This window comes from Ailuropoda melanoleuca, chromosome 1 (assembly GCF_002007445.2).
Source record: "Ailuropoda melanoleuca isolate Jingjing chromosome 1, ASM200744v2, whole genome shotgun sequence".
Lineage (NCBI taxonomy): Eukaryota > Metazoa > Chordata > Mammalia > Carnivora > Ursidae > Ailuropoda > Ailuropoda melanoleuca.
In genome coordinates this window covers 159,195,572-159,215,025 of record NC_048218.1, presented here as the reverse complement: position 1 = coordinate 159,215,025, position 19,454 = coordinate 159,195,572, and the positions used below count along the sequence as shown (strand labels likewise).

Genomic DNA, 19,454 nt, shown 5'->3' with positions numbered 1-19,454 from the left:
GGAGGGAGGGAGGGAGGAAGGAAGGAAGGAAGGAAGGAAGGAAGGAGAGAAGGTAGCAGAGGGAGGGAGGGAGGAAAGGAGGAAAGAGAAAAGAAAGAAACTCAATTTAATTGTTTAAGGGCAATGTCTTTAATTTTTCACTTTACTTATTGTCAACCATTGATGCATATTGACATAAGTACAAATAGATTATTTTCAAAGGCTGTCAGGGAAGATTTTTAATCTATAATAAACAAAGGAAAGTTTGCAGCTCCAGAAAAGTAATGAAACTTTGTGTCAAGATAAATTTAGCCCTTAACAGTTGCTGCAGATTTAAATCAATGTAGATAGTGCTAAATAAAACAAAACAACAACAAAAAAAATACAAGGAAGATTCAGAAACATTGATCATGGCCAAAATACGCCCAAACACTGTTAAGAGGTTTACTTCAGTAATATCTGTGGTCATTGACCAGATCAATGAAACTCATTCTTTCAAGAGCATCCAATTACAGTTTACCGTAGAATGAGCATTCTAATAAATCAGCATACTTTTCATAGAATTAGACAAAACCAACGTGCAAGTTAATAACACGGCACGAAAAATCTAGGATCAACTCCCCTTAGGCCCTGAAAAAATAGTCTTATGTTAAATTATTTCATTTAAGTTTGATTCATAAATGCAAACATTTCAAAGCCATGTCTTTCTGATGGTTTATGGCGAACAGTATTAATAGAGTTTGATTAAGCACTTAAGAGACGAGATCAATATACCTCTGTCATATTTACACAGTAAAAAAATGGCATGTTCAGTGAGTGCGAACCAACATGAATTGAGGTGCTATATTATTCAGAAAGTTAACAGTGATATTTTTCACAACTACTTTGGTCATTTGGAAAAATGGGCCTTCTTAATAGAATTCAACAGCTTAGATGCAACAGACTGGAACAGGAGTAAAGTAAGAGAAATATCAGAAACAAAATAAATCAAGTCAGTTAATATAGGCTCAAGAATTTTCTTCCAAAAAAATATACACTGATTACAGGTAAAGAATATTTGGTTGACAGCCAAGCAAAATACTAATGATGACAAATTACTTAAGGCTATTTGGCCACTGGTGGTGAAAGAAGGAATTCAGACCTTAGGCTCTCTTGCAAGATGCATTAACAGTTACAGTTCGGGGACGCCTCAGTGGCTTAGATGGTTAAACATCCAACTCTTGTTCTCAGGATCATGAGATCGAGCCCCTCGTCAGGCTCCACGCTCCCTCTCCCTCTGCCCCTCCCCCTGCTTGCACTCTTTCTCTAATATAAATAAATAACATCTTAAAAACAAAAACAAAACAGTTACAGTTCATTACAAGAAAGGTATCACTAAAATTGACACCTTATTTTTATCCAGACAGCGGAGGGTAGATAGCTAATTCTGATCATTACCATCCCAAAGTCGACTGAGGCACAATGTGCAGAGGAATTTAACTCCTGAGGATTTGCAGCAAATATTTGCACAAGCGGAAAGCATCTTCTAAAAGTGCATTATCAAGAAGCTCAGAGCAATCTCTGTTGTTCCTCCAGGACTGGCGGCACTGGAAGGCTCCTAGGAGTAGAAGGGTGTGGGCAGCAGGACTTGAACTTACAGACACAGTCTGGATCCTAAAAAGTAGTCCAATAGGACTGGGTCATGACTGGACTGAATCCTAAATTTAGGAGCCAGAGCATTAGAGTGGAGAGTCAGAAATGCCAAGTTACTGTCTTGGATTTGTACTTGATAAGCAAGGAATAGGAACCAGCTACTGGGAAGTAAATAAAAAGAGAAAGCTTTTTTTTTTTTTAATATTTATTTATTTAACTAGTCTACAACCATCGCGGAATTCTAACTCACAACCCTGAGATCAAGAGTCATATGTTCTTCTGACTGTGCCAGCCAGGGACCCCAAGAGAAACCTTTGAAAAGCAGTAGAGTGGAAAGATTATGAAGCTTGGAGCCCAAAACATCTGGATTTGACTCCACTGACTACCTCCCAGCCTAGCCTCAATATTCTTATCTATAAAATGGGCATATTAATTGTACTTTTCCATAGTGTTGTAAGAATTCAATGAGAGGGTATGGAAAATACCTATGACAGGGCTCAAAAATGAACATTTAGGCAGGTCCACATGTTTTCTAATTCTATACACCACAAGTACAGGAATCATAGTTTCCTTATTCTGTCTTTAAATATTCTTATATCAAAAAAGTGTGAAGGGTAATTATAAGCAATTTGTTTTAAAATTCAGTGATTTCAAAATTTAAACCAAGTATTCTCATCCGTAGCTGCTGCTGAGCTTTTACAAATATTAATATATAATAATGTATATGATATATAATAAATATAAATACTAATGTTCTCTCGCCCTTGAGGCTAGGGACAATGGCTGCCCAATGTCTGGATTCTATTAGCAAGATGAGAAGGGGGGAATAGATGTTAGGTGGGTTGCCTTCCACATCTGCTAGATTTCCAACATCTTCTAGTGTCCAAACCTGGTTTTTTTTAAGTTATTTTTTTTAAAGATTTTATTTATTTATTTGATGGAAAGAGAGACAGCCAGCGAGAGGGGGAACACAGGTAGGGGGAGTGGGAGAGGAAGAAGCAGGCTCCCAGTGGAGGAGCCTCATATGGGGCCTGATCCCAGGACTCTGGGATCACGCCCTGAGCCAAAGGCAGATGCTTAACGACTGAGCCACCCAGGCGCCCTCAAACCTGGTTTTCAAGACTCTTCCTAATCCTGTTTTCTCCTGTTTTGGAACGATTAATCTCTTGACATAATCTTGGAGAAGTTTACAAATGTGAGTTTAGGAGGAAATCAAAGCATATCAATTTAATATTTGTAAAAGTTTATTCCCTACACATTGTTTTCAGAAATGGACATCTTGACCAAAACTGTGACAGCTGGAGCCCACGTGTTTGTGTCCATGTGTGAATTTGGTCACATTTCTCCTTTATTCTGCTCTGCCGTTTCCTCTGACATACCATGAGGGCAATGTGCTGCTTTTAGGTACAACAGTTGCTATACAGTAATATGCATTTAAAATGGGAGTTAAAATTACAGGGCATCAGAATCTAGTTGTTATTCTGTCAAGCATTAGGGAAGAATGCCAATTATTAAAAAAACCTGAACAATCAATTAAAATTGATCCTGGTTTGCTCCCCATTGATTCTCTGGCTGAAACTTGGACAAGAAGGACTGCCTCTAGGAGACAATAACTATACAGTAGAGTTCCTCCTGTCCACATTCCTGGGAGCTGTGGTATATCGAACTCCCTTTGTAAGTGGCAAGTACTTGAAGATGCAGATCATTTAAATGTGAAAAATTCTGTGGAAAAAAAATGCATGAAAAGGAGATGTTTCCTATTAGCCAATATTCCATAATAGCCTACTCTATTAGTAATCTATCACTATTATTCCTATTTTCAGACAAAACTAGATGTAACCTTACTGATCGAGAAAGGTGTAAACCGATAGAAGCTGATAATTGACTAGTTCAATGTGTAACCAACCTCCGGATTGTTATTCTGTAAAGAGTTAATTTTGCTGCCAGTTAAGCTTCTTACCATGTGGCTTCTTCTCTAGGCTTAGCTGCTCATCTCTGACAGCCAAATTCCGCTAGGAACACCTTCAGCCGTTACACTCTCACTTCCATATTCTCTATTGTACTACCTGGACTCTCCCTGGGTTAGCCTCTGTACACTATCTATTGGCAGCCCCACCCGTAGCTACTACCCTTCACCTCTCCTTATAAAAGGACCTCACATCGGTATGGCAACCTCACCTTTCATTCAAATGGAAGGAACCAGTGTAATTACAATGAAGTGTGCTTCAAATCCTGGAGGCCACTGATTCTCAAAGTGTGGTCTTTGGACCAGCACTATCAGCCTATCTGGGAATTTGCAAGAAATACAAATTCTTGTGCCCCATCCTAGACCCACTGAATCAAGCACTGGAGATAAGGTCCAGCAATTCGTGTTTTCACACATGGTTCTCATGCATGCTAAAATTTGAGAACCACTGCCGTGTAACAATCTGTGCTCTGAGATCCTTCTGTCAGCGGCCATTCCTTTCCATTTGAGGGTGAGCGTGGACGGCTTGGTGAGTACTGCTCTCGTTCCTAGAAGAGATGTTGTTGGCAGTTCCCCAGTGTCATAGCCACATAATAAGTTGGGTACAACTGCCACTCTGTAAACCTTTACCTTAGGCTGAAGATCAATGGCAAATTAATACTTTATTCCTCTACCTCGGGCTCCAAGGGACATTTTGAACTTCTTAAAGTAAATTTGTCTTTTTTCTACTAGGTGTCATTTGTCAGAGGATGGATGACAAGTAGTGGGCTTTAGTGGAGAGTTGACACTCCTGATTTGCATGTCTCCTTACATTGGCAGATGAAAGGTCTGAGGTATTAGTGAGCAGAAACTTCCAGATAATTGCCTCTAGAACTTTTCTTGAAGGCTGTGATATGTAAAGCAAAGACTTTGCCAGGGGATAAGAGGCAGACTCTAACAGGACTGTCAGGTAACTGGGTACTTCCTCAAGTAAGCTGCATGAACTAGAACAAGTACGACTGAGCCAAAGAACAAGTCAAGCTATGCTCTCCTCATTTGCTAATAAAGGATGGCTTTGATGGGATACCGACAAGAGGAAGCCAACCGGCCACATCTTTAGACAGTAGCCTTTGGACCTGCATAGGTCACCTTAAACTTCCAAACATAAAATCAGGGAATCTGGGAACTAGCAGAATCTTTAGTAAGTAGTACATTTCCCTCACTCTGTAGACTAGGGAACTAAGGTATAGAGGTGTTAATGCTGCTGAGGTCATACAAGCGGATTGTGGAAAAGCTGAGACTAGAACCCAGCAATCCAGTCCTCTCCTCAGTGTCCTTGCACTGTTCTGTGCCAAGCCATCTGAGACGTGCTGGGCCTCACATCTACTCATGCTGAGGGATGCTCTCATTAACTAATGACAACTCTTCTTGACAGGCATTCTATGTATCGTGATTGATATCAGGACAAAAGTTCTATCTCCTTTACTTCCTGACGGACTTGATCATCTTGATTAAGAGTAGGGATGACAGAGGCGGCTGGGTGGCACAGTCATTAAGCATCTGCCTTTGGCTCAGGGCGGGATCCCAGCATTCTGGGATCGAGCCCCACATCAGGCTCCTCCAATAGGAGCCTGCTTCTTCCTCTCCCACTCCCCCTGCTTGTGTTCCCTCTCTTGCTGGCTGTCTCTGTCAAATAAATAAATAAAATCTTTAAACAAACAAACAAAAAAAGAGTAGGGATGACATACCAAACACTGAGCAGGCTGGTCCTTAGTAATTTCACTTTTGGAGTACAGCGTGAGGAAATGACCTAATATGTAAACAACGGTTTATATTTTAAAAAATTGTGAGATGACAGAGGAATGATTGCATAAATTTCGCAATTTCTGTACAATGGAATACTATGAAAGTATTAAAATTATATTACAAAGAATTTTTAATGATTTGGCTTAAACATGCTGAATAAACATAATGGAAAGTGAAGAAAAGAAGGATAGAAAAGACTACATGTAATATAATTTCAACTGCATTTTAAATTACAGAAATTTCGGTTTTATGAGAGACTATGGACTATGAGAAACAAACTGAAGACTTCAGAGGGGAGGGGGTGGGGGAATGGGATAGACTGGTGATGGGTAGTAAGGAGGGCACGTATTGCATGGTGCACTGGGTGTTATACGCAACTAATGAAGCATCAAACTTTACATCGGAATCTGGGGATGTACTGTATGGTGATTAACATAATAAAATAAAAAAAAAGAAATTTCGGTTTTATATTTAGAAAAATCCTGGAAAGAAATATATCAAAATATTAATAGTGTTTATCACAGTTGTTTAGGGAAAGATTTTATTCTTTTCTTTTTGCTACCTGTATGTATGATCTACTGAGCATGCATTACGTTCATATCCAGAATAAAAAACTTAGGAGGAAATGTGAGCAATTATTCTTAAATTGGTGATTTCTTAAATTCCCTTTGCCCAGGGAAATAAGGCAAATGTATTTTCACCTTTCATTTCTCTATATCCACCAAAGAAAAACAGCTTCTTTATAAATTTCAATTACTCTCAAGAATGTCTTCTATAAATCCACTGGAGAATTTAGTTAAAGTTTAGCTTTTGAGATAATTCACATTCCCAAACGCAGATGGATTAGGAACCATGATAAGATAAAGACAGCCTACAGGAGCTTCTGATTAACCTTAGGAATCACATTCCTATAAAGAGGCATGTAAAATTTTAGAAGCCACATGCTATGATTATCTGCGCTATTGAACATGACTTTTTTCCCCTGAACATGACTTTTTAATTTAGTAATAACACACACAATATTTTAGCACTTATTTCAATATCAGAATGCTTCTGAAAGGTTTGTCTGGTGTATCTGTAGGAGTTTTTATGCCCATACTTGAAAACCTTTCTCCAATGTTCTGGTCAGACACTAAATAACTGTAATATAGTCACAGTTAAGGGCCTAGAATCCCCTCTGGAATGAAGTCGAGTATAAGTAAATAACAAAAAATTTTTTTTTTTTTTAAAGATAGCCTATGTTGTAACTGAGAATGGATGAGTTCTTGAGAGGGGTGATTCTGGAGAAGTAAGAGAACCTGTCAGATAGAAAAATCTCCACATGCTGAAATCTGTTGCCATCCAGGACTATCGGGAAGCAGGATCAGATATGTTAGCCTTATGAGGAGGGGAGATCAAAGAGAAAGTGGATTCAGAAAGAGGCAGATTTAGAGCAGGAAAAGATAAGATTATTTTAAGGTCAACCTGGCTGAAAAACAAGGGGGCAAATCAAGAAAGAAAAGGTGGGTCTTAACTTTAAGGATTCTCTGTGAGTAAAATGAAAGAGACCTCATTGTTGTGTATATTCTGGTCACCCGACATTTAGTGACTGCCTATTCTAAGCACGGCCAGGTGCTGAGCTTTGCGTGTGTGGCAGAAGGCAACACGGACAAGAAATGGGGCAGTGGGCCAAAAAGACTGGAGTCCTCCAGAGGCTAAGAGAATCGACTATTAGAAATCATGTTGGAACTAAAAAGGACTAGGAGAGTCCTTTTCTTCCTCGGCTGCTTGAAACTCAGCTGCCATCACGAACACCACAGTAACTCTCTGGACCAGGAAGCTCATGACCAGCCAACCACTTCAGTGGAAACTAATGGTCGTTGATGTTCTGCACTCCAGAAAGGCAACAGTACCTAAAACAGAAATTTGGGAAAAACTAGCCAAAATGTACAAGACCACACCAGATGTCATCTTTGTATTTGAATTCAGAACCCGTTTGGTTGTGGCAAGACAACTGGCTTGGGCATGATTTAGGATTCCTTGCATAGTGCAAAGAAAAACGAACCCGAACATAGACTTGCAAGACATGGCCTGTATGAGAAGAAAAGGACCTCAAGAAAACAGTGAAAGGAATGCAAGAACAGAATGAAGAAACTCAGGGGGATTGCAAAAGCCACTGTTGGTGCTGGCAAGAAGTGAGCTGGAGATTGGACAACAGGAGTAAAGATTCTGCAGTGACTTTCTCTGTGGTGGCTTGCAGAGTCTTCGTGAGAGGATTAATAAACTGAGAACTTAAAAGAAAAAAAAAAGGAACTAGGAGACCTGGCAACCTGATGTAGCCGCCCATACGATACGCCTATGACAAGTGACAAGACAGACCCCTAAACACGGTAGGCGAGCAAAGGAGCCCCGGGTATATCATCAGGTAAACGAGCAGGAGATGGAAGGAGATGCCCGTTACAGTCTACCTCTGTGTAAGAAGAGAGGGGCACTCTATCGTGTCTCTGTGTGTGTGTGTGTGTGTGTGTGTGTGTGTGTGTGTGTGCGCGCGTGTGTGTGTGCACGCGTGCGTGTGTGTGTGCGCGCGTGTGTGTATTTGCTAAAGAAACCATGGAAGGATAACCCAAAAAACAAAAATACTTACCTACCTAGGATACAGAAGAAAAAGAAGAGGACTAAGACAAAAGTCAGATCTCTCTGAGTTGTTGTTCTACAGTTTTGACTCAGGAACTATGTAACTGTTTCACATAATTTAAAATGATTTTTTAAAAGGGGAATCCTTTAAAATTGCAAACAGCCATTTATTAATTTGGAGGCATAACCAGATTATTTCAAATGACTTTAAAACAAAGAATTTGACTACACAGTTCTAGCAATACAGATCAAAAAGACAAAAGGAACCACAGTGAAATAGGAAACTGCTTTCAGTTTAAGAGTCTCTTACAAAGAGCTGTTGGTAAAAACACCGTATATATATTCACACACATGTAAACATCCATATTCATATACAAATGGAGAGAAAGAGAGAAGGACAAAGCAAATAAATGATCGTGGATTATGTTAACACTACTGGGAAGCCAGATTTTCAGTTAAGAGAAAAGAGATACAAATATAAAATCAAGAGTATTAAATTTAAAAAAATGTGTAATTTTGTTTTGGGATTGGAAATATGAGTGAATGTTCATAATTTATTTTTCTTTCTTAAAGCTGTATCATATCTGCCCAACAAAAAAGATTCAGAGCCAGTGATAAGCCAGGAGCAATAAGCACCCCTAAGGCCCAGATTAGGACCTTTAAATACCATTTCCCACAGAAAGGGAGCCAGGGCTGATTCCGCGGCTAGGGCAGAAATTACAAAGAATGTGCCTAGGCTATCCGATTGCTATACAGTGTCTACTAGAGTCCCGACTTGAGGTGGTTCTTCCAGTTGAACATGGGACAATGTAATTATCAAGAATCACCACGACAGTGCATTGAAAGCTGTAAGTTTATAATGCTAACAACAACAACAAAAAGCGTATTTCCTTTCAAGATTATCAGGACACCAAATTCATTACTCTGAAAATGGATAGGCAAAAAAAATCAAGCATTTTACCGTACAAATTGATTTCAGATGAGCAAAAGTTCTATCTATAGAAGAAATGTGGCTAGTAATGGCAAAAGGAATGGTGGACTTAGGATATCAGCATTTTGCAACTTCTGATGAGATAACTGATTTTGCAACAATCTTCAATGGCGAAAAGCCATTAGGTACAAGGTTGATGGGAAACTTTATAATACAGGTTTCAGAGTGGCAACATTGACTTCCCTGATCATTCTCACCATCCTTAAAAGCAGAAGGACCAGGTATTATGCTCCTCCTGCTGTGTTGCAACAGGAAAAACAAATATTTATGAAGCATGCTTGCAATTAATCGGAGTCCTTATGTCATCAAGAGTCTAAATCTTAAAAACCATTTACAGGAAATACAAGGAACAGAAAGTATGCTAAACAACAAAACACAATCAGTCCGATCTAAAATGTAGATAACTCTATAGGAGAAATGTTGAAATTACAGCCGTGGTGGAACGGATGAGGCATTCAGGAAGCCCTGTGTGGGCAACTGTCTGGGTCAACCATTATCACAATTTGATCTATTTACAAATGTAGAGACCTGGGATCTACTGAGTTTGACTCTTCGGCGCTGAGAATGGGTACCTGAGGAACTGCTTCCTGCCAAAGGACCGTTGGCATGCTTTCACACCTTGAGAAACTGTGGGCAAAGCGCATAGTCAGGAGGTGGGTGGAAAACGGCTCCCACTTCAGGCCTGGAACAGGAATTCAAGGGTTGGCTGCACATCAGAATCACAGGGGGTGCTTGGGAAAAGCGCCCCTTCCTGGGCCCCGCCCCCCAGAGACAAAATTTTCTTTTAAAATGCCCCTCCAGGGATCGTAATGAAAAGCCAGGATTGAGAACCACGCTGACTGAAGACACAGGAATTAAACATCAGCCAGCCCCCTTCGGTTACCAGGGTTAGGAGCTCAGCTGTGGCATCAGAGCACTTCCGCTGAAGCTCTTCTCCACTACTCAGCAGTCATGTGAACGTGGGCCAGTTACATAACCTCAATGCCTCAGCTTCCTCACCCGTAGAATGGAGATAAATACATAAACATTTTTTTCTGCATATGATTTTTGGGAAGATTCACCGAGGTAAGCATGGAAAGCAATTAGAATCATGCCTGGCATAAAATAAGGGCAATTATTATATCTCATAATATTTTCTAAAAAAAGAACTGCCTTTGACGTCTCTTTGGCTGATTTAGGTACTTAACAAAGGGATGAATTTCAACCATGCTGACTGAATTCTTTGCTGCAGGCGGGGAGACTGACTACTCCACAACCTTCTAGGTGCTTTAACTGATCCTCAGATTGGCTGCCTGTCCTCACACTCTGAATTCTACAAGCTGCCACTGCACTTGTCACAATATCCCCAAATATTTCTTTTCATGTCTGAATCCCCTCACTATGCTAAGTTCTTTATGGTACTCTACAATGAACAAAGTATTGATAAAATCCAAAACAGGCAATGATATGGGAAAATGAGCATGTTAAACTCAACCACGGACTCCTTAGGGACCTGTCACTCTGGAAAAGAGAGGCTGGGGAGACTGAAGGATACATTGTAGAACATGTAACTTTTAATGACAGGAAAAGAAAAATAGAGTGGGAGGAGAGAATGATTTAGGAAAGAGACCAGTACGGACTAGATTAGGACATCACCAGAAAGGTGGAGGGGAGGTGTACCCAGAGAGGATGACGTGGGTAACAGGGATCCAAAAATAAACCTATAATCCTTCACAGTACTACAAACGGGGCAGAGATTCCATTTCTTCTCATTTCTTAGACAGAAGATTAGTTAGAACCTGCACCTTGCACAAAATACAACCGCTAAATATGGTGGAAGATTCAGAAGCTAATGAATCAAAACATACAACCAGGAAATTAATGCCCATCTTTGATTATCTTAACTTTGAATGCTTTCAGGGAACAAGCATGTTCAGAGGAAGGAGCTGCCCAGAAGCAGAAACCACAGAGACACTTGGTCCTGGAAAATGCAATTCATGCTGCCCCCTTCCTAATTAGCTAGCCTACCTCCCAAGCCTTCATTTACCCATCAGCGTAGGTCCTGTCTGGAAAGCAGCATGTCTGCATGTAATTGGTACCCTAAGTTTCACCATATGCTCAATTGGAATATTTCTTTTTATTTAAGCAGCTGCATAAACGTTCTGCTTTTCTTTTCAATCATACTCCAGTCTTCACCTCATCTCATGCATAAAAATATTGTGTGGAAACTGTGAGTTCACGGCATACACATTTTTTTTTATTTTAAATGAATTTAACTCAACTCTGAGTAAAAATTGGACTATTCTAATATGAGGGAGCGATAACAGCCATCCCTACAAATGACTGCCTGATAAGGATTTCACCATGGATCATCTGTTGATTTCTTAGGTGGTTGTTTATACAACACTCTGCAGCATGCCAGGAAAGGATCTGAGCAATCTGACGCTCCGATAAAGAAGGCTGGCTACCCCGAACGGAGGCACAGAGCACCTTGAGGGCTGCCTGCACATCATTAGCAGAGAGCAGTGACTCTATAGAAGAATAACTAGGAAGAAGAAAATCAGATTAAATAATTAGTGTCAATTAGCTCCAGCAAAATCATTCTATAAACAATTGGTCTCCAGTGCCCTGCTTAATTACGTGAGACTTCCATGTTCCTTACCAAGACTGCTTTGATTCATGTTGACTCCTGAGCTTCCCAGAGGTATAATTAATTATTGTCTTGTAAATAAACCCTTGCCAATTAATGGAAGCAGAAAACAATCAGTACTTTTTTTTTTTTAAGTGTTCGAGAAGACCTTGACTATATGAATGACCTTAGCAGTATTTTTTAGGGGAGAACCATCTTACAGGGACTGGGACTTGTGAATGAAAGCTGGCGAGTGACAACACATCCTTCCTACTTTACATACCAGGAAGGAAAACACTCTATGTTGCGTTGCTTTTGAAAATGTTCGGTATTCACTAGATACCATTCTAATTTGATCTTAGACCCAATTAAAATACATTTTCAAACACCCAGTTTAAATAATCAGACAGTTCACATTGAGGATACTGTAGATATTGCTTTAGGAACCCACCAAAAAACAAAAACAAAAACAAAACAGGGACATGAAAATAACATTCCATTATTCAGGTGTGCCTTTAAAAGCTAGCACTTGATTTCTCCAGCTCTTAAATGGCATTCAAATCTTCTCCCAAGAATGGGATATCCCAAGAAGGTTATCACCCCCAACAAAAAAGCTCAGTATTTTGCACATCAGTGACGGAAGTTTTTTCCATATGTGTATTCAGGTCTCAACTCTTAAAAAGCATTAAAATACCATATGGGAGTCCATTTTTAAACAAACCCTGAAGGATTCCAAATTAATAGGACATTAGCCAAGTTCAAGCCATGGTCATCAGTATACAATTGTCATACTGGGATATTTTAGGAAGTTTTAGGACTCTCCCCATTTTACCAATTGGCATATGCACTCACAGGATTCTAAAAGACACATGACATGGAACTTACTGTCTAAATTCCTACTCAAAAATTTGAATATTAAGACTGCATTCAATGCGGTCATATTTCCTCTGCTATGTCCTTCCTTGCAACAACCATTGATGTTAAGGCTGAGATCTTGGCCTCTAGTTCATTCCATCTCATAAATCTTCAGTGACTGGGAGAGTCTACTTTTAAGTGAGAGTGATAAAGCATGATTATATTGAATTCCATATATTAGATAACAAATAATGTGGAATGATAAAGCATAATTTTTCATTCTTTCACAAAATTTGTTTCTTTAATAAGCTGTCAAATTCCATTCAATATTAATAACATTGGCAACATTAATTTTGTAAAGTAACAAAGGAAAAAGTTAAGTAAAACTAGAAGCCAAAATCACAGTGCCTATAGTTTCAGATAAAGTCTTCATCACATCCAGAAAAATTAAGGTCATTGAAAAATAAACCACTGAAACATGTGATATTTTTAACTACAACGCATAAATAAGAATATTAAAAAATAACATGGATTGAATTAATGGTTTCAAAAGCTTTTTCCATGTCACATCAGACTTCAAGGCATATATATGATTGAGGGAAAAGAAAATTCAAAAGAAAAGAGTTTCCTAATAAGTTTTTATTATATATAGTGTGAAGGGAACCCATTAAAAAGCCAAGATATACTTTTGTCCCAAAATATATTAATTAATGTATATGAAATGCTTACCATGTCAAAAAAGAAAATAAGGATGCATCATGGAAAATGTACAGCAAAAGAAGAGGGATGCTTCTGGGGAGAACTCAGGGGCATCAGAGATACAACTTTGAAACTCAGGGCCGTGCACGCTCGAAGCAGACAGCAAGCACAATGACATGTGAAATTACCCACATGATGTATAGCTTAATGAACCCCCTTGTGTTGATCACGCTTGGCATTAATCAAGAGCCATGAACAGATTCCCTTATTTTCTCAATGCTGCTCTGATAAACTGCAATTTCATTTAACCTTGGACAGCAACTTTAATAGCTTCCACGGGACAACTGTCGATACCTTCCTGGGTACACAGTGATTAAACCGCAAGCCAAGATGCATGTCATGAATTTTCTTCATTTGAAATTAGAATTTTTATTCTTAACAACTATTTGCATAAAATATGCTGAAGACACTGAGATGCGTAGATATTTGCATTTATCTAAAGTCAGGATTTGCCACATGAAGTTAGAAAATATTAATTAATATCATATTCACGAGCATGTTTCCTGGTGTGTTTGCTTTACTGCTTCCAAATAACCCCTGCCCTGGACAGAAGCAGCAGAAGGAAGAAATTCAGAGTCAAAGGCACTTTGAAGCAAACCCCCTCAACTGTCGAGTGCGGGTGCCTCAGATAGACCCTCCGGGACGTGGGAACAAATGGGCAGATCTTCCCGCTGGGTCCGATTGGGAAGTGAGTGATGTCCTCCCTTCATTAAAACTGCTCATGTAATGGCTACATAACAGGACTAAATCCGACTAAAGATGGATTGCTAAGTGTAACCAGATCATCCAGCTTCAATTTCCTTCCTTGACCTTGAATGTATTTGTTTGCTAAACATACCCGATGGCTGGTCCATTTCCGAAATTTTAAAAACAACAGGTGGATGAAAAATACGGTTAGGCCATTTTCTTTACACATAATGATCCATAAGGCTAAGACACTTCCATATAGCCAGTTCTCTTGAAATTAGATTATGTGGAGTTTCCAGATGTGGGTTTTACTTCAAGAGTTCATACATCTCTAAAATCAGTAAAAGTCTGAATTACGAGTCCAAAATTCATCATAGGATAAACAATGACAGAATTTCTCTCCTTCTGAAAGGAGAAAATTGATGAGACCAGAAACATAAGAGTGAGCGTGATGAGGAGTGAAGGACTAGGTGTGGTGCGTACGAAAGGTACAGATCTGGTCACAGAACATACGCAATCCTCTATTTTATGAGAAAATACTCATGGCAATCACTGTGATATGGCCAGTACTTTCAAAATTTGGAGACTGGCATCAGTGGCTACAAACTGCATTACAGGTATTCAAAATGATAACTTTTTAACAAGGTACCTGAGATTAGATATAATCTTATGAATCTTTTTGTTCTATATTAAATATTTTTTTCTTTTTTAATGTTGATAAAAGAATTTGGTTATTTGGGGGTCAGTAAGTCTTAGTGAGAAGGCATTGGATTAGAAACTAGGGCACTTGAGGGGCACCTGGGCGGCTCAATCGGTTAAGCATCTGCCATCGGCTCAGGTCACAATCTCAAGATCCTGGGATCCAGCCCCATGTCTAGCTCCCTGCTCAGCAGGGAACCTGCTTCTCCCTCTACCTCTCCCCCCACCGCCACTTGTGTGCTCTCTCTCTCTCTCTCAAATAAATAAATAAAATCTTAAAAAAAAAAGAAATTAGGGCACTTTCTTCTAAACCTAGCTCATGTCTAACTATCTGTGTGACCTTAAGCAAGTCATTTCATGTCTATCCATAAAGAGTCACTTCACCTCTCTGGGACTCTGTATCTACCAAATGAGGGGACTTGGATTTTGCCATCTTTTAGCTTTTGTCTGGGATTCATAGTCTATGATCTATGACTAACTTCCGTGACAGTATTTGGGTTTGGGTTGGGAGTTACATTTCCTTACTGTGAAAGAGTTGAGTGCCCTATAATAGAGCCCTAGCTTCCTCCTGGGGGCATGTTTGATTTCCACGGTTCAGTGTTTGATTTCACAGATACACTCACAACCTAGATCATCGCACAGATGATCAAGCCTCTGTTCAAGGCTGTGGCTGGTTGGCAATATTTAGAAGACCGCAAAGAACTGAATACAAGTTTCCTCTCAAGCTCAACTGCTATCCCAAAGAGATTTTTTCTGTCATTCTTTATGCAAAAGGAAGGAAGCCTAGAGTTGGATCGATGGCCTCTTCACGGTACTCTCACTAACTTTTCATTCTGTGCCTCAAATTCCTGTGCCGCTAAAGAGAAAAGCATCACTGGTGGACCCCAGGAAGCGGTTATTAGGATCACAAAGTCATTCTGTTATAATGGGACCGGCACATAAGCCAGTCAGATTCCAATCAGAAATCCCTTAAGAGGGGCGCCTGGGTGGCTCAGTCATTGAGCATCTGTCTTCAGCTCAGGGCGTGATCCCAGTGTTCTGGGATCGAGCCCCACATCGGGCTCCTCTGCTGGGAGCCTGCTTCTTCCTCTCCCGCTCCCCCTGCTTGTGTTCCCTCTCTCGCTGGCTGTCTCTGTTAAATAAATAAATAAAATCTTTAAAAAAAAAAAAAAAAAGAAATCCCTTAAGAGCAGAAATCCCAGGGTCAAATGCGATGGAATAGAGCATGTATCAATTGTCTTCTAAGCACACAAATCTTCCTCTTCCAATCAGGTCCGCATATAAGCTAAATCATGGCTTTTCAAGGCCCAGGCAAATAGCCTACCATGAACCAGGCAGGTTCATGACTTGCCCTGGTCAAAGAGGCCAGTATTTCTGGCTTTTATCCATATCCTTAAATACGTCAATCTTTTTCTGCCTCAGGGTCATAACCCATGCTATTCTCTCTGCCTGAATTGCTCTTCTCCTCGTTCTTGGACTGATTAATTTCTTTTCAAATTTTACATCTCAGTTTTAATCATCATGTCCCCAAAGAGGTCTCCCCACAACAGACTGCTCCTCTTCTCCAATCAATGAAATCTGAATTATGTTACCAAACAACTAAGATGTATTTTAAAGAAACACATCAGTGAAGCGTCTTCCTAGAACCTCTGGACAACGTACAACAGACCAGTATCCTGAGGTCACTCATTTACAAAGGAATGATGAAACCAACTCAAGAAATAGTCACTGCCCTTGTAGGCAAGGATAGTCAGTGGAAGGTGTCAGTTAATCCTGCCTTTAGGTTCATATGTTATTATAAGTAGAGCACCAGCATGTTTTGTGGTACAGAGGTAAGCTTTGTTTCCAACATAAAAAAAAAAAAAAGCCCCAATGTGGTGTCAGAATTAACATATCCATTTTTGTCACGTAGACCAGGGCTTTCTGCCTGACTCCAATATTTAAAATAATTAATAAAAGTTGTGGTCCATTTTACTTGAATCATAATTTTAGCTGGAGCCCATCAAGCAGCAAGTTATACAAGTTACAATATATATGTTCTAAAATTTGGATGCTTTTAGACATACTCAAGTTAAAATGTTAATTATTCCATGATAATGAGAAAACAAAGACACCTTTTCAATACAAAAACTTAGATTCCTTGAATATAATATTAGAAGCACAAAGATGTTTTTTCGTCAAAAAGATGAAACCTCAAAAATCTGCACATAAGAGAAAAAGCTCAAGAAGGAATTTTCTCTAAGTCCAAAAATAACAGGAAAATACACATTTAAATAATTTAAGGTAAAGTTTAAATTCCTATTGTTGGAGGAACCTATGATCTATAAAACGAGAACAACTTTCTACCTTAGTTAATATTTGGTCTTATTGCCATTAAAAAACTCTTAACATGTAGGTATTATATGATATAGATGTATCTCTCTCTCTCTCTCTCATTTCTTTTTTGCAGACGAGACAGATTTAAGTTATCTTCCCAAGATCACACTCAGTAAATTTCAGAGTCAAGACTTCAGCCCGTGTCTGTGCTTCCAAACCAGGCCTCTTAATCGTAAGCACTATACCTAATCACCTTCATTCCACCATTGGGGAGTGGGGTTAAAGAAAGAAAATGAAATAGAATTTATAGGGTTACCTAAGTTGTTATACATTATGACTTAATAAAGTACCAATCATGCCAATTTGCTACATGACTAAAATCAACAAGGGAAAGTTTATAAGGCAAAACATGATACCCCAAGAGTGAAAACACAGAATTTCTGTTTTCACTTATCCCTGCTGATTTATGAATTAACCTCAAAGAGTTTGGCTTACAGTCTGTGTATATGTTTTTTCACTCACTCGGTAGGAATTGTGATAAATATCTCCAACTTACCTTATAGGAAAGTTCTCGAAATTAGCAAGGTCTGAAAAGCTTTCATATCTCTTAAGAAAGATGCTATGAAAAACTTTTCTTATCCCAAAGTGAGTACCAATGAAAATTCACTTTAAAGGATTAGAATCGTCACTGTTTTATAGCATGTTAAATTAAGAGTCAAAAATTAAAGGATGAAATTCATAATCCATCAGTAAGAGGTTCTTGATGCTAGGCTAGCAAAGCTTAAATATCAACCACACCCATAAAAAATCTGAAAAAAAAATCTGCTTGAAAAGCTGTCTGCTGCTACAATTAAATATCTTCAAGATATAGATTTTTTCTACTATGATATTTACCCATGACCTATATTTACATTATTAGATGTCTTAACTTTTATTTGTCCTTTCCTCGTTGACTCTATTGAGATTTTAGCATTTCCTTAACTTTGTCAACAAAGGAACAACATTCCACAAAACAGTACTTATATTTATATATTCTTACATATTGAATTATAAGAATATGACTACTCTTTCATGCCGTACTGTAAAAAATAACTTCAAATAATAATTTTAACTTTTTTTTTACTTCTCTGGTTTTAAATCTTTTCATTTAAAATCGCTATTCAGTTTTGAGCTCTAGGGGCACCTGGGTGGCTGTCGGGTAAGCGTTCAACTCTTGGTTTCAGCTCAGGTCATGATCTCCTGGTCGTGGGATGGAACCCCCGTGGGGCTCAGTGCTGGGCGTGGAGTCTGCTTCAGATTCTCTCCCCCTCTCCCTCCTCCTTTGCTTCTCTCCCTCCAAGGTTCCCCCTTCACTTGTGTGCTCTCTCTAAATATAAATAAATAAAATCCTAAAAAAAAAACCAAAAACAGGGGCACCTGGGTGGCACAGCGGTTGAGCGTCTGCCTTCAGCTCAGGGCGTGATCCTGGCGTTGTGGGATCGAGCCCCACGTCAGGCTCCTCTGCTGGGAGCCTGCTTCTTCCTCTCCCACTCCCCCTGCTTGTGTTCCCTCTCTCGCTGGCTGTCTCTATCTCTGTCAAATAAATAAATAAAATCTTTAAAAAAAATAAAAATTAAAATTAAAAAAACAAAAAACAAAAAACCTTTGAGCTCTAAAAAAGGAATTTTATACCCAGACAATGGAATACAGATAATGCTAAAAAGAGATGACCTATCAAGGCATGAAAAGAAATGGAGTTACTATACCTTAAATGTATAGTGCTAAGGGAAAGAAGCCAATCTGAAAAGGCTACATACTATATGATTCCAACTCTATGACATTTGTAGGAAAGGTAAAATCCTGGAGGCAGTAAAAAAAGGTCAGTGGATACGAGATTATGGGAGGGAGGGATGAACAGGCAGAGCACAGAGGATTTTAGGGCAGTGAAACTATTAAGTATATTCTAATGGTAGGTACATGTCATGATACATTTGCCAAAACCCCCAGCCTGCACAGTACCAAGAATGAACCCTAACTGAAACTCTGGACCTAGAGTGACAATCATGTGTCAAAGTGGGTTTATCAACAGTAGCAAATGGATGACTCTGGCAGAAGACGTTGGCCGTGGGGGAGCCTGGAGGAAGGGGCAGAATCTATGAGAAATCTGTACCTTCCCCCCAGTGGTACTGTGAACCTAAAACTGCTCTATAAAATAAAATCTATTTTGAAAAATTTTTTAAGGAATCTAAAACAAGTCCTGTGTTCCTTGGTTAGAAGATTTATTTTACTTTTCATTTCTGTATATATTATATTATTTTGTTAAACATGAATTTAAAGAAGGGGGGCACCTGGCTGGCTCAGTCTGTAGAGCATGTGACTCTTGACCTCAGGGTTGTGAGTTCAATCCTCCCGTAGAGTGTTGAGCTTACTTAAAATACTAATAGTGGGGCATGGGTGGCTCTGTCGTTTCAGTCACGGTCTTGGGGTTATGGGATCGAGCCTGGTGTTGGGCTCCACACTCGGTAGGGAGTCTGCTTTGGATTCTCTCTCTCCATCTGCCTCTCCCCCCACCCCACTCACTCTCT

General features: G+C 39.3%; 1 pseudogene; it reads left to right on the top strand.

The window, feature by feature from the left end:
• The first annotated feature begins 7,163 nt into the window (after positions 1-7,163).
• Positions 7,164-7,540, top strand: LOC117800724 (annotated as a pseudogene).
• Positions 7,541-19,454: the final 11,914 nt, after the last annotated feature.